This window comes from Anopheles arabiensis, chromosome 3 (genome assembly GCF_016920715.1).
Source record: "Anopheles arabiensis isolate DONGOLA chromosome 3, AaraD3, whole genome shotgun sequence".
Lineage (NCBI taxonomy): Eukaryota > Metazoa > Arthropoda > Insecta > Diptera > Culicidae > Anopheles > Anopheles arabiensis.
Window position 1 is genome coordinate 21,571,588 of NC_053518.1, and position 14,528 is coordinate 21,586,115.

Consider the following 14,528-nt stretch of genomic DNA (forward strand, 5'->3'; position numbering starts at 1 on the left):
GTTGGTGGAACTCCATTTGAAACTCCACTGCCCGTTTACCTTTGGCACACAGTATTTTTTTGGAGGTTCCTTTACTTTTGGAGCAGGTAGGGTGGATGGAATGATGGAATCTGTTCATTACACTTGCTCTTCTTTTGGTTAGCGTTTGTGTTTCTGCCGCAGTATTTCTTTCTACACGCAGTGTGTGTGTGTAGGTTTGTAATGCTTCAAATTAAGCAAATGAAGGAGTAGATTCTCTGTGAGAGCTGTGCAGTATAAAGAGGAATGGCTTTGATAGGAATTTTCCGACACATAACATTGCTTAAACCTTTTCCCGGAGATAAGGCCAACTCTACTACTGCAACGATGTTACTTGCGCACAGCTACATGAAACTATCCTGGAGTAGATTTTTTGTTGTTGCTCTTCTGCACGAGGAAATCTTTTGCCCCTTTCGGTAGAATCCATCAAGAGTGTAGAGCACATTTTAAGGGTTGGAGATAGATAACAGCAGACAAGAAACTCTCGTTGCCATACAGTATGGGGTGAATTACTGTGCCTCGTGTGCGTGTCTATTCGGCACATGTTTCGTTTGTCCCTATCTGAGTCTATTTGTATGAAACATGGTCCTTATCTCTTGGAAGGATTGTTTAAGCTATGTGAGCTTTTGTGGAAAAGCTTCTAACAGCTTTATTCAATACATTTTACTAAACTTTCTTGAAATATAACAGACAACACATTCTTTCTTACAATAAAACTGCTCTTTCTTACTACAATTGAATGATATTAATCAACGTATCAATTGTTAATTTGAACCTTTTTGTTGTCGGACGTTCTAGAAAAAATATAGTTTTTCCACTCCCGCAAAAACCTTTCTGTTGTGCCAGTGCGTTACGTACACTGCGCTCGAGGAATGCCGAAAGCAATTGTACGTGAAACAAACAGTCGAAGCTTATAGGCATTTGCGCCCAGTAATTGGAAAAAAGGAGCACCAACCTCCCCCCCCCCACCCCGATACCGATACCGAATCCGAATGACCGAAGCAGCAGAATTCTTCATTTTATTTTTCATTTACATTCTCTTCGCTTTTGGTCGGAGGGACATTCTCGTGTCTTCTGTGTTTTTTGTGTGCTGGCGCTCGATTAGACCACTTCTCGACGGGCTTTTCTAATGCTGCTACTGCCCCTGGTTGGAGGAAGTTAGGAGGAAGAAAATTCATCAGCCTGCCGTCGTCGTCGTCGTCGTCAAGGAAGGAATCGGACGGAAATTGCGTATGTGTCAAATGGTCCAAGGTATCAGGCAACTGCCGCACTGATGAAACTCGCAATCGTTTTCATTTTGTTTCGCATTTCCACCACCACTCCCCTAATTTCCTCCATTTTGCCACGTTGTTGTGTTGTGCACCGCGCTCTGCTGCTGGTGCACGGAATCGCACCAGAGTGAGGGTTCTCGGCAACCAAAACAACCGAATGAAACTGTAAATTTTTCTTCCTTCCATTTCCTACACAGAAATGAGACGAGCGGGAAGAAGGAAGAGAAATTATGGAGGTTGTTGTGCGTTATGTGTGCGTTCTTCTTTCCGTGTTGGGATGGATGGAGACGCACAGCACCCACTCTGCCGGGGTTCACTTCCGTCCGTTCGATGCGACCATGGACGACGGATGTGCCACACACTCGCACGCTCTCGCACTCTCGGATGCGTCCATCAATTCGTCCATCCGTCGTCATTTTGAGTGTTTCGTGTGCTCTCTCTCTCTCTGTGGGTGGGTTTGTACACTTTTCTATACAAGCTCTTATGTATGTGTGTGTGTGCGTTTTTGCGCCAGTAGATTGATCTATTCGGTCGCAAAATCAGGGAAACGCACGGGCACACGAAAAGGCAGAAGTTTTCGAGTTTAGAATTGATTTTGTTGTTGTTGTTGCCACAACGAAAGAACGGTAGCGAGTTGTGAGTTATCGGTAAAAATCCTGCCAATGTCCTGTCTCGTTTGGACTCAGCAATCGGGGGGTTTGGGAGGAATGAATCGAATCACAGGCACACGGGAAGTTGAATCGATTCAATACCTCCGGCCTTTTTTATGGTGGTTGTCTCTTCCTCCAACGTTGGCCTGTCCAATTCTTTGCCGTTGATCATCTCTCTGCTTGCTGGTTGCTACCACCACCACCACCACCCATCAAATGAACATCGTCCATTTGCGGGTGGTTCCAGAATCCTTCGGTTGGTCCTACCGGCATGGAAAGCTTGAAATGGAACGACCCTCTTTCACCCATCCGAAAACTGGAGAGATACCTTCGACGACAACGACGACGACGACGACGATGTTTGACTTTACAATTGACAGTGATACGCAATGGGGGTTGTTTTATTTCCTCCTTTGCCACGGTTCGTATGTACGCACACACACACACACGCACACACAGTTATCAGTGCTGAGGACACGTTTTCCCAGGACACAGTGGTTCGTGTGTCTCATCGGACCGTGCGCACAAGGGAGGGAGGGAGTAGGATTTGATTGGTCAAGTTTTATTTTTCTTCGCCATCGGCAGCACTCTCTCTCACTCCCTCGCTCTGTGGTCCACAATTTCAACTTCGGTCGGTTGCCCACGGGTTGGTTTCGTCAGAAGCAACGCACACAAAAAAAAAACGAAATATTGAGTAAAGTTTCACTGAAATGGGAAAATTCCTCTGCGTACAAAACTGGGTTTTTTGTTGTTGTTGTTGGCGCTCTTAGTTGTCCTTTGGGGGAGGATGGAAGCAAACACTCGAACCGGAAGTGTCTCGCTAATGAGTGAAGGGAAATACTGCTGCTGCTTCTACGGGTACGGCCGACACGGTCGCTTTTCATTAGAGATTTATTCCGGTGAAATGCGTTTTTCGCTTTAATTAAACAACGCAGAACATTGTTTTCCTTTCGAATCCGATACTAATGTGCTCTTTTTTTTCTTCTCTTTTTAGGTAAGCAATACACACACACACATCTACATGTTCTTTTTTGCCGATGAGATGGTGGGAAGAGGGACAGGATTTACGCTGAAACAAAAAAAAAGGACAAATCAATGAAAGAGGTTGTATCAATTCGTATTTTAATTGTGACGAGATTGGATCATTGGGAGAGGCATTACACTATGCGTTGGAATTTTTTAGCTTAAATAGGGAATTAGAAAACAGCAGCAACTGTTGTATCCTGTTTTATCCATTCCGGTGTGAAGGATATTTAGGCAGAGTAATGCAATTATGAGATAACTACAGCAAATCATTTTGTCCGCAAATTCTATGTGTGTGATCCAATCACGACACAACACATTGAGGCTGTATGACTTAATCCAAACCGAAACCGTTTGGTCCTTGGTTTCGTTGGCTGTCAATTTCACCGTCCTCTCATATGATTTTCCGACCAATCGACACCAATCGGCTTTCCGATACCGTTGCTGCCATGGTCGTGTAAAAGTCTGCCTCTCCATCGTGAGGAGGAGGGAACGCTTGATTTCGATCCGACAGTCCAAACACACCCAAATACACACACATACACCCGAGTATACAAGTTACCGAAGGAATGAAGCCAGGGAAGGACGCACGCACGCACGCCCGCCAGCCCGCCCGATATATGGCGTGGTCGACGCGTCTTCAAGATTCAATAAAGCCGTCTTCATTATTCCAAACAAACACGCATAAAAATTCTTCAACTTCCCGGACCTGCTCAAGATGTGTAATAAAAGGAATGGCCATCAGCTAGCACAGGGCAGACGGAAAACATTTGCCGGAAGAAGGAGTAGGAGCGGAAGGAAAGACTCATTCGGGGTCGTGCTCTGCGCGTGTGTGTGGGTATGTTTTGATGGGCAAAAGGACGCCGTTACAATCGAGAAAGCCGTGGCGGGGAGCCTCGACCCATAAAGACCGGCCGTAAGCAGGGAAGTGGCGGGTCGGTGGCGGTGTGCGTGTGGTGCGAGTTAAGAAAGGTAGTACGGGGCGACGGGAAAGAAATCTTGTAGGCTGCTGTTTCTGGTACCATTTTCCTTTTTTTGTGTCTGTGTCGCGCTCTCCCAACGTTACATTACGTTCATTTTCCTTCATTCAAGCTCGATTGTGTGCGGCGTCTCGATAGGCCACGGGAAGCAAGAATTCGATACACTCAACCACACAGAAAGAGAGAGAGAGGCACGGGTGGAAAATAAAGAAAACATAAAATGTGAATAAAACGATACAATTTCCTCCAGCATCAAGAGGATTGAACCACGACGCCCGATCGTTGTACCGCCGGCAAAGGCTCCGAAGGGCACACGTGTACCGGAGAAAGCAAGAAAGCGAGAGAGAGAGAAAGCAGTTCTGTCCTTTAACCCCGCTCTGTGCCCCACAGCGGAACGGCGACATAATAATGGCACGCGAGCTTTAGCCCATTTTTGCGTAAAGCAAATCAGAGAGCAGCGAGACTTTTACGATCCTCGGGACACACGGCGGGGTTGCTGGTATCTTCCCTTTAGCCAAAACAGCAAAAGAAAAAAAAAAAGAGCGCATAAAACCCTCGGCAACAATTTGTTTGTGTGTTGTCCGTTCGTTTCTTTTGTTGTGTCAGAAGCCGCTCCCACGCCCCAGTGCCGCTCCTTCACCCAGGACCCCGTGTCTTAAGTCGTGCTGTTTGCGTCTTTATCGTGTCCTGGCATGGCTGTGGATGGCGCTGTGTGTATACTAAGTGAAGATATTTATAAACATATGTTTCTTTTCCACACCTCGTCCTGCCCCTTTCCGCGCCACCTTTTCCCGAAGGCCTGCGTGATGCGTGAACCGTCCTCCCCCCTTCCAAGAAATGCCGGTGTGTATTGTTTGCTATTCATCGATTTTATGGCATTAAAGGTGTGTCGACGGGTCGTAAATGTGGCGCACGGTTTATGTTTGCAAGTAGGAACGGGCAGGGACAGAAACCTGTCTGGCGGCGTGTGTGTATGTCGTGAAAACCCAAACAAACGTAATGCTGCGGCGATGATGATGATGATGATGGCCCAGTTTTTGGTGTGAAAACCTTTGGGAAGGACTAACGGAGAGACATTTTTCCCATATCATCCTCCCTCCGTCCCCATGGCCGTCCGCTGTTGCTGTTGTTGCCCTTATTGATGATTTTATCTGTGGACCGTGAAATCAATGAACTCTCTCTCCCGCCAGCATTGAAGCAGGGGGGCCGTTAATGTCTTTAAGGTCACAAAAGTGGGTGCTGAAGAAGTTGTGTTGACGGCTTGCCGATTGGTCTTGCCACAGGTAGTTTGTTGGTGGTTAATATTAAAGTTTAATTATGGGTTGGCTTGGTGGCTTTGATCATGGTGGATGTAATTAGGGATAGAATATGTATTGATGTAAAGGAAGACATAATTGATTGATGAAATAGTTAATTTACGTTGTAAGAAATCCATATTATGCTCTTAAAAAGGATTGAAGTCTCAGACACAGTTTCTACAATGGTTATGGCCCATCCTTTATGAGTAAACCTGCTCTAACAGTTGGATGGAGATGTTGATTGAAACATATCGTGTTTATGGCATATAAAAACAACAATATAACAAAAAAAGAGCATCACTCCTGAGCTGTATGGAAGACCCTAGGCTTATGTAGGTATTTGCACGTACGCAACCGCAGTGTTGGTGGTTTCGTTTTTGTGTGTGTGTCTGTTTTGTTACGGTTGCTGGCGTTACTCCACTCCCAGCACTAAACCATCCAAATAATGCAATGCGTTCTACGTGCTCGGGGGATTGTATTCTTCCCTGTGCACTAGCAGAAACAACCGATAGAGAGGGTGGTACTTGCGTGTTTGTTTGTTGGTTATTATTTTCCCTCAACAAGACGAGTCTCATCGGATCCGTGTGGAAGTGTATGGATGCCATCATTGGCACTGAAAAACAAAAGCAAAAATTCCAACCCGCGCTGAAGATATCCGTCCATTAGATCATCCCAACTCAGCAGTAGTAGCAGCAGCAGAAGCCAGTAGAGAGATCCATCGTAGACGAGAATCAGTTTCGGAGTTGCAAAGTTGAACAAAAAAATCGGAGCACGAAATTCATATCTTTGATAACACGGCGGCATCTTGCCTCGGATGTGTTCCCTCTCCCCCCTCCGTTTCACAGTCGATGGATTTTGCGTTTCCATTGCGCTTTCCTTTCAACAAAAAAGGGTTAGTGCGTGAGAGAGATTCACTTGCGCTACTGCTGCTGTTGCTGCTGCGTGCAAGCCTAAAACGCGGCTGCAGCCAATGCTCTTCGACTGCGACTTTCTAAAAACTCTGTGTGTGTACGCGTGTATTTGCTTGATATTTATTTCGATTTATATTCATTTTCCATTTTCATGGAAATGTATGTATTTGGAATTTATTTGCCTTTCGGTGTTCGGTCGGCTTCCTCTTTCGCTTAGAAAAGGGGGGGGGGGGTTTGCTGTCTATGCCGGCCGCGCTGTGTACGTAGCAGAACATCCCAGTGCGTTTCGGTATATCTTTCACTCGTTATCCTTGTGTTTTTTCCCCTGTTTTCTGTGCGTTATTGGCTTCATTGCAGACCTTCGGCTTTGGCGGAGGGGATTCCAGTTCTTTTTTTGCCGCTACTGTGTTTGATGCGTTGCTACGTAGATATACTTTCATAATGAAAAGGATGAGAGTGCGTTGCGCTTGCTGGAAGCACCGAGGTTCCGTGGTCGTACTGTGGTAGAGGCAATACCAACCAACAAAAAAAAATCTTGTGTGTGAGAGGCGTATTTTCGTTTTGCGAGAACATGTCGTCGGCAAAATGGGGGCTTCCTGAGCGGGGTTTTTTTTTGTTCGCAAACTGCGTACCAGGATCGTTCACTTTCAGGACAGGACGGGGCGGTGAAAGAGTTAAAGCAGCACGGGCTGCCTGTAGTAGTTTGTTTCCCTTCTCGCTTGCATCATTTGTGATGTGTTGGTGGTCGATGATGGGGAATCTTTTCCCGTTCTCCGTCCTGCTGCTCTTTCCATTCCAACAAGAAACGTACAAAGGAGGGAAGTAAAGTGAGGCAGACTTTATGCTGCTAAGCTCTCCCCAGAGGACGTTGCGTTGACTCGATAGCTAGCTGTGTTTTGCGTACACTTCGCCAGGGATTCTCCCAAACTCACACACACCCGATGCGCTTGATTTGATTTTGAATTCAATCGGGTTATGCTTCTTCCGTGTGTTTGGTGCTTGTGTGCGGGGGGAAGACGACGAGAAGAAGAGAGTGTGCTGCCTGCAAATGGGTTTTCCAACCAACCCGGCCGGACACTACTACAGCCGTTTGTCATTCAAAATGCGGCAGATGAGCGGTGGAAGGGGTGGTGTGGAACCGTCGGGCTCACTTTTCATTCCAATAGTGCCAAAGAGCTATGTCCGGGAGAAGAAGCATCCTTTCGGTGCTGCGTTGCGCACTGCACATCTCTTTGTCTCCCAGCCACCAGCCTCGGCAGCACCATCCGGGCACAAAACCACTCATCCGAAACCATCAGCTAAATGAATCCTGAGTTTTCACTCTACGATATGTGTGGCATGGCTGTGTGTGTGTGTGGGTTTGGAATATCTCCCCTTTTACCTCGGCCATACATCAACCCACACGGGCTGTTTGACATTATTGAAAATGGGCAATATTGGTTCGTTATATGGGTAGCTAATGGATGCCGCAACGATGACGCCACCACTATACGGGCCCAGCAAAACTGTCCAAGCAAATGTCAATTCGCCAATTCCCGATGATGGGTGCTCGGGTGGCATGCGTGTACCTTTTGTGCCACCATTTCCTCCCCTTACTATAAGCAACGTGTACGCTGCACTCCACCTGATTGCCTGTGTGTGTATGTATGCGCGTGTGGAGTTGGTTGCTGCAGCGTGGAAAACGAAAAGTCATACCAGCTGCTGGGGATGGTGGTGGAGGGAGCAGCAGCAGCAGCAAAAAGGGAGACACAAAGTGTACAAATTGAAATTGATGACTATTTGTAAAATGCTAATTTCATGTATATTGCCGCTATCTGTCATTGATTTGATCGAGTAGGTTTTTTGTGTGTTTTCTTTTGCTTTTCTTTTGGAATTTCAAAGATGGACATCAGATGGGGGGAGCTGGTCAGTTGAAATTCATCATTTTGTAGAAGTAGGAAGAGTTTCATGTGATTATTGTAATTGTGGCACTTTGGATGGCATATTAGTATAACTCCTTAGGTCGTAGTTTTCCTTTGTAACCTTGAAAATAATCCTTTTTCAATCCTAAAATAGTTCTAGCGTTGTTCGGACACATACAAAACATAATTCGCTATTTAGTCGAAATGTACTGGACAAATTCTTTACTATTATTGTTATTCAAAAGTAACCAAGCACTTTTTTTCGCACGTGCAACTGCGGCTAGTTGTGAGCTTCATGTAGAGAGCTTCGTTTTTGCTCAAAATAGAGCATGTGCCCAAATATGCTCTTTTATAATGCTAAAATTTATCTACAAGACATGACAACAAACACTCAGAGAATCTATCTCTCTTTTGAGAACAGCAGTCTTCCTTTGAGAAGAGTAGGACGTTCTTTTCGATGCCTCTTGCATTTCTATCATACACGATAAACATACAAATCACTCGTATTCCACTTGTATTATCCCGTACACAGTTATTAGTATGAGTCTGAATGAGAACTCGGTATCAGTCCGATCTTGTTAAAACTAGTGCATTTATCCATTAGACAAGCAAAGCATAGCATTTTGGCGAAGCCTAACTGCAAACATAAAGCAAGTAGGAGCTAATTCTTCCATCAATTATTGACAAATTATTTGTATTAAATATGATCTGCGATATGAGCTAGAAGAATAAATAAAAAGACAAATTATTTTATTTCTTCTATTATCGTAGAATTATTTATTATTTCTTCTATTTCGTTCTATTATCTAACGTACTATTATCGTAGTAGTTCATTCTACTATTGTACGATCGTTTAATTTGAAATGTAAAAACTGTGTTCTTAAATGTACTTCTACTCACGGAAGATATCCTTCATTAGTTGGATTCTATTTCCATTCCGATTTCCCTGCACCAATGCTAGTGATTTGTGTATCAATTCAACCCCCCTACCTTGAGTTTCTATTTGCAATTGAAACGAGTTTTGTCCGTGTGTTGTCCAATGAAACATCCCGCGCATAGTCAGGGATGAGGAGGGATGATGGTGTGTGGTGCCGGCTGGTGCATTTGTCCTTTGTTATGGATGCGTATCGGTCGTGTATGATTGGTATAACGAGAAAACGTGCTCACAGTGGCCGTACGTAAACATTGGAAAGAGGTTAGACCAAAAGACAGAGCGGGAACGTAGTGAGATGAGATAAAAATGAAAGAAAGCAAACTAGTCGAAAGTGTTTGCTGATGTCCTGTTACCGTTTTTGTTTTTTGTTCTATAGAATGGGAAAAGAGGAATAAAGGGAAAGAGTAGCGAGCAAATATTAGTGGCCACTGATTCTCCGTCAATCACTGACGGTCGGTGACAAAACTAAAAACCGTACGATTGTGTGTACCTGCCTGCACAGACACACACACACAATTGGGAGGTGAAATTAATCAACGCGAGTTTTTCCTTTCCATACCAGCTCGGAATTGAAAGGGAATGGGTAATAGAAGATCAATATCGTTTCATTAGTTTACACATTTTGATGGACGGGCGTGCGACAAATGCCAGCGTTGTTCTATACCATGTAGCAAACCATTATTGTGGAAAGTGTTGTTTGCGTTGAGATCTTTTCGTTTTTAGATTGTTTTCAATAGAAAATTGTTTTAAAATAACATTAATGATACATAAAATATCAATATTATTTGATGTAAGAAATCTCTAATTTTTTTGAAACATAAGATATCAAAATAATAAACCTGAACTTTTATTTTCCTTTGGGAGAAGCAACTTCTTCCCTTCATCACGTCCTTTGCTTCCAATCACGTTCTGCTCGTTTGTCGTCACACATGGCAAACAAAACAAATAAAAAAAAAGTCCGGGAGAGATATCTTCTTCCTCATGATTGCCCATCATCGCGTTTGGCTAATTAAGTCGTAGCCTAGGGAGTACTTTTGTGTTTGGTCGCCTGATTTGGCTGCTTATACATCCATCAGCACGGTAAACAGAACCAACCAGCCAGCAGCCCCACAACATGCTAAGCCTAGGTGTGTGGATTTTTGTTTTCTCTCCACCCGGTTCCGGAACTGGCACTGCCGAAAGAGTGTTGGCAACAAAGGGGGTTACCGATTCATTCAAATTCGAATATTCGCTCTCTTGCTCTTGCTCACCCTCGCCCTTTCATATGAGTTGGGATTTTGCATTGTCGTCGTTGGATTGGTGACACAAAACGGCTCTGTTCGAGGGTCCTGGTAGAGTTTTTTCCCCTTACTCAATTCCTCCTACAATAACCTCCTACAGTGTGGTTGTGTGTCACCTGTCTAGTATGAACGGTGTGCCTTGGCAAACGGAAAAACGCGAAAACAGACAAAAAAAATGGAAACCCCACCGTTTGTATGACAACAAACGAACCGAACGTAAAAATCGAACCGTTTGCGTTTGTTAGCGACCAGCGACTGTATGCTTCCCCCTTTTTTTTCCCCATTGAGAGGAAGGCAAAGGCGAAGTACACAAGGGGTGGATAGAAGAAGCGCGAAAAAAAAAACATCATGCAAACGATAGAATCGAATCCAAACGTCCAATGAATTGGCTTGGGGCAGGTGAAAAAGGCACCAACAGTAGAGAGAGGTGGTAGTAGAGCACACACTACCAGACGCGGGCGGTGTGCGCTCCAGCAAGACCCGAAACACGACGGCTTTGGCCATTATTTCCATATCTTTCTCCAGCTTGGTAGGAAACGGTCGCTTTTTTTGTTTTGGTCGCTGGCTGGACTTCCGCGACTTCCGCGAACAACAAGCTGCGTCCTTGCAGCGCTCACTCGCGCCAGACAATAGACGAGCGCCGCTAGGAGGGCGGGCAGCCAGTCTCGTGTCGTGGAAAATACGATTTGCCCTGGCCGGGGCATCGGAAGCATACGGCGGCGACGACGACTGTGTGGTGGTACACACAGAGAAGACTCATCGGTGCATGAAAATCGGCCTGTGAGAAACGACGGTGGTACGCTGGACAACATCCAGTTGACCAGCAGTAGCACCGGTTCTGCAAGAGGGACATTCGGTTTGAATGATTGGAACGAGCGCTCATGGGTAAGAGAGTGTGTATGCAAAAACGTACACACACAGCCGAGCTCCAGGATCTCGGTACTTGATCGAATTGTGAAGCGTCCGGCAGCGTTTGCTCACGGAACAGGGTAGGCCTGTGTGGGCCACCAACAAGCAGGCAAGAGTGTTCGTATATCCTGGCGGTGAAATTCTCCTCCCAAAACCATTGCGCGAGGGAGCGGTGGATTGAGCTGGAAGAATATTTTCAACAACGCACGTGGGGTGTGGGGTTTTCCAATGATTGGGGGAGGCAACGAAGCAACGAAAACGCGCCTGTCCATTTTTTTGTTTTGCTTTTGGAAGCCGTACGATATTTGGTAAAATATTTATCATTGTTTCTCCGTTGTGCGGCGTTGTGTTCCCAAACCCACTTCCTGCGTCGAAATCGAAAGCGAAACCACGACCCACCCGGGAAGGAGGGAGAAACTGATCGATGATTCCTGTGCTGCGGGATAAGGCAAAGGGGTAAGGAGGGGAGGGGGGGGGTCAACAATTTTCCTCAGTTCGCTGATTTTGAGTGTATTGCGCCCGGGGAACGGGTACGTACGCGAGCGACGGCTTGCGCAAACATTGTGTCCTCTACCTCTCTTGTGACGTATTAGTAACCGAAAAAAAGGAAAGGATTTCGATTGTGGCCACGTTGTGCACTTCTCTTTCCTTCGTTTCCCTGTGTGCATGTCTGTGTGTGAGTGGACAGGATTTGAAGCATACGTCAATCAATTTGGTCAATCAGTGTGTCCTTCCAGCAGCGTGCTTGGCGTTTGGGGGGAGAGCCATGCCATGCTGCGGCCATGTTTTTGCCAGCTCACTCAGGCCACTTATGCGGGGTTTGTTTTGTTTTGTTCTTTTGCATACGAACGCTATATGCTTTCTTTATGGTGTGCTTTTTGCACTTCTTCTTCTTTTCGGGCCGTAGTATGCAGTATCGAGCAAGCAAAAAAAAAAAAAACGGTAAATTAAAACTTTAATCCAATGATGACGGGGAATTATTTCTCCATGGTATCGATGGGTGTTTTTTTTTTGGCAGCGCAGCAATGGCTAGACGCTTTTGTCTCTAACTCAGCTCCTCCGCCTGTGTGTGTGCGTATGTATTCATTGATTCAAATCAGATTAACGAATATATGGGCATAATACACCATGTCTCGTACGGCGAGAGATGAATGTGGCGCGACTGGGAGGACGAGCAGAACTTTAAGTGAAGGGTGTACATATCTGTTAATTTGCAGTATATTCGCTAAGAAAAACTTTTGACGTGGTTTAAAGTGTTAAGCATTGTTAAACAATGATACTTTTGAAATGTTAATGAACGAACAGCGCCAAACATTGGTTGAATGTTTAGACGGAAATCAAAAGAACAGCGATTAAACAGCTTATATACTGCGAGTGAAAGTAAAATCGAAAAAAAACAACCATTTTTCCGTGCTACCTTCGCCCGTAACTACACTTCGACTTGACCTTGACGTAAGGGAAGACGACGGCGGCGGTTTTCCAGTGTGCAGACATCCTGTGGAAAGAGGAAAATTCGCCGAATCCTTCTTCACGCTGCTGGAAGATGGATGGATGATGGAAAACACAAACACTCACACATACTCTCATCCATTCCCCCCCCCCCTGCCCCAATCACTATACCACACACATTTTCCCCCACTTTCACTTTCGTTTTACGCCCTGTTTTGTGCCTTTTATTATTAACCGCGTGCGCGCCACACTTCCCGGAAAGAGTCGAGCCCCATTCCTGCCATTCCGTCGTAAATGTCGTCTGCCGCCCGTCTGGCACAAAAATGAAGACACACAAAGCCCCAAGATGGTAGGAGAGAGAGAGAGAGAGAGAGAGAGGGGGGGGGTACAAGCCCTCCCGATGGTTGGGGAAGGAAAACGTAAGGCTAAAAAGGATGTAATAAAATATATAAACAGTTGGCGAGAGAGAGCACCGACGGCAACAGGAGTGTGAGTTCGCGAAAATGGAGGCGCCCGATGCTTCTTGCCCGTCGGGTGTGCGCCCCCTTTGCCTTACACTTCTTATGGAGGTGGGAGGGATTTTGTTTTTTCTTTCTCTCGATTGTACCGGGCATAATCGGGGAAGAGGGATGCCGAGCACATGCTTTGGGTGGTACTCGCGTATTCAACTACTTCGCCAAAATGTATGTGAGTGTGTCTGCTGGAGGGGGAGCATCTTATTTCCGTTTCTGCTTTGCACGGCTGTCTTTTTTTTGCCGTGCTTTGAAGTGCTTGGAACGTAGAACAAAAGGCTGTCGTTAAAGCTGTTTCATGCAAAAAATTTTGGGGCAAGAGTTTGAGTGTTTACAGACAGCTCGTCTACTCATTGCGGGCAAGCTGTTCAACTGGTTTTATTACATACATTATTACACTGTGTAACGCACTGAATTATCAAGGTCGCGGGGGGGGAGGGGGACGTATCCAAAGGGTAAATAACGGGGCAAGCATTAAGTGTGATGAATGTAAGGCAGAAGGAATGTGTGCCGCGCATCGGCCCTTCGCCCTATCGCCTCTCGTCCCTATAATGTCGTCGTCGTTGTCATCACGTCTTACACAATTTCGCATCATCTCGACCCACTGACACCGAAAACAAAACGGATCGTTTTTATTTCCCCCCGCCCCGTGTTGTGTTCGACCATTGTTGGTCTGAGTCGTCGTCGGTGGTGCGGTGTGAGAAAATTAATCAAATAATACCTAATTCCTTCTCGCTTCCCTCGCTTAGCGCTCCTTTTGTCATGTTGTATTTCTGACGTTTTTTTTGTGTGCGATTCGCTTTCACAACGGACATTAACGGATGAATGAAATTAATGAGGAGAGAACGCATGGGATGCTGCCGTGGTCCTAGCGCCACGGAAAGGTGGTTTTCCGTGGTCAGTTATGGGATTTTGTTTTTCCCCCCACGCTCCGCTTGTTTTGAAACCGAAAGAAGAAGGAAGTCTGCTGTGTGCGGAGGAAAGGGGAAACAATATTTGGGTACCGAATTTTGGGTTTTAGAGAAAAAAACCTTTTCTCCCTTTCGCCTCCACTAGTCGGTCGGCTGGTTTTCGAAGGCCGTTTTCGCCTACCCCTCTCTTCTGGTTCGAATTTTTGTAAGGCGGTTAAAAGGTGTCAACAAGGCAAGCCGTTGAAAGATTGTGAATACAAGCACACAAGAAGAAGAAAAAAAAGCTGCGGAAGCAAAACAAATAAAAAAAGAAGAAGCAATGGCAGGGAAGGGAAAAAAAGGTTCACAATTGGTGGGAGAAAAAAGATGGGAATAATATTATCCGCGTGTAAAAAGAAAAGATATGACGAACGGAGGGAAGGTGGAAAAGATAGGCAAAGGGTTTGGCCATTTTTTTCACCTTCCACTTCCACTTCCTCGT

At 45.6% G+C, this 14,528-nt stretch overlaps 1 protein-coding gene and 1 long non-coding RNA gene across 5 annotated transcripts in view; one reads left to right on the forward strand and one right to left on the reverse strand.

Annotated features, from left to right (window-relative positions):
* Positions 1-14,528, forward strand: part of LOC120900266 (zinc finger protein chinmo) — a 123,905-nt gene that overhangs the window by 82,499 nt on the left and 26,878 nt on the right. The window lies entirely within an intron of this gene.
* Positions 1,021-14,528, reverse strand: part of LOC120900268 — a 42,954-nt gene continuing 29,446 nt past the window's right edge. Inside the window, exon 2 of the long non-coding RNA XR_005739178.1 lies at positions 1,021-3,008. This is a non-coding gene — a long non-coding RNA (uncharacterized LOC120900268). The remainder of the gene's footprint in view (positions 3,009-14,528) is intronic.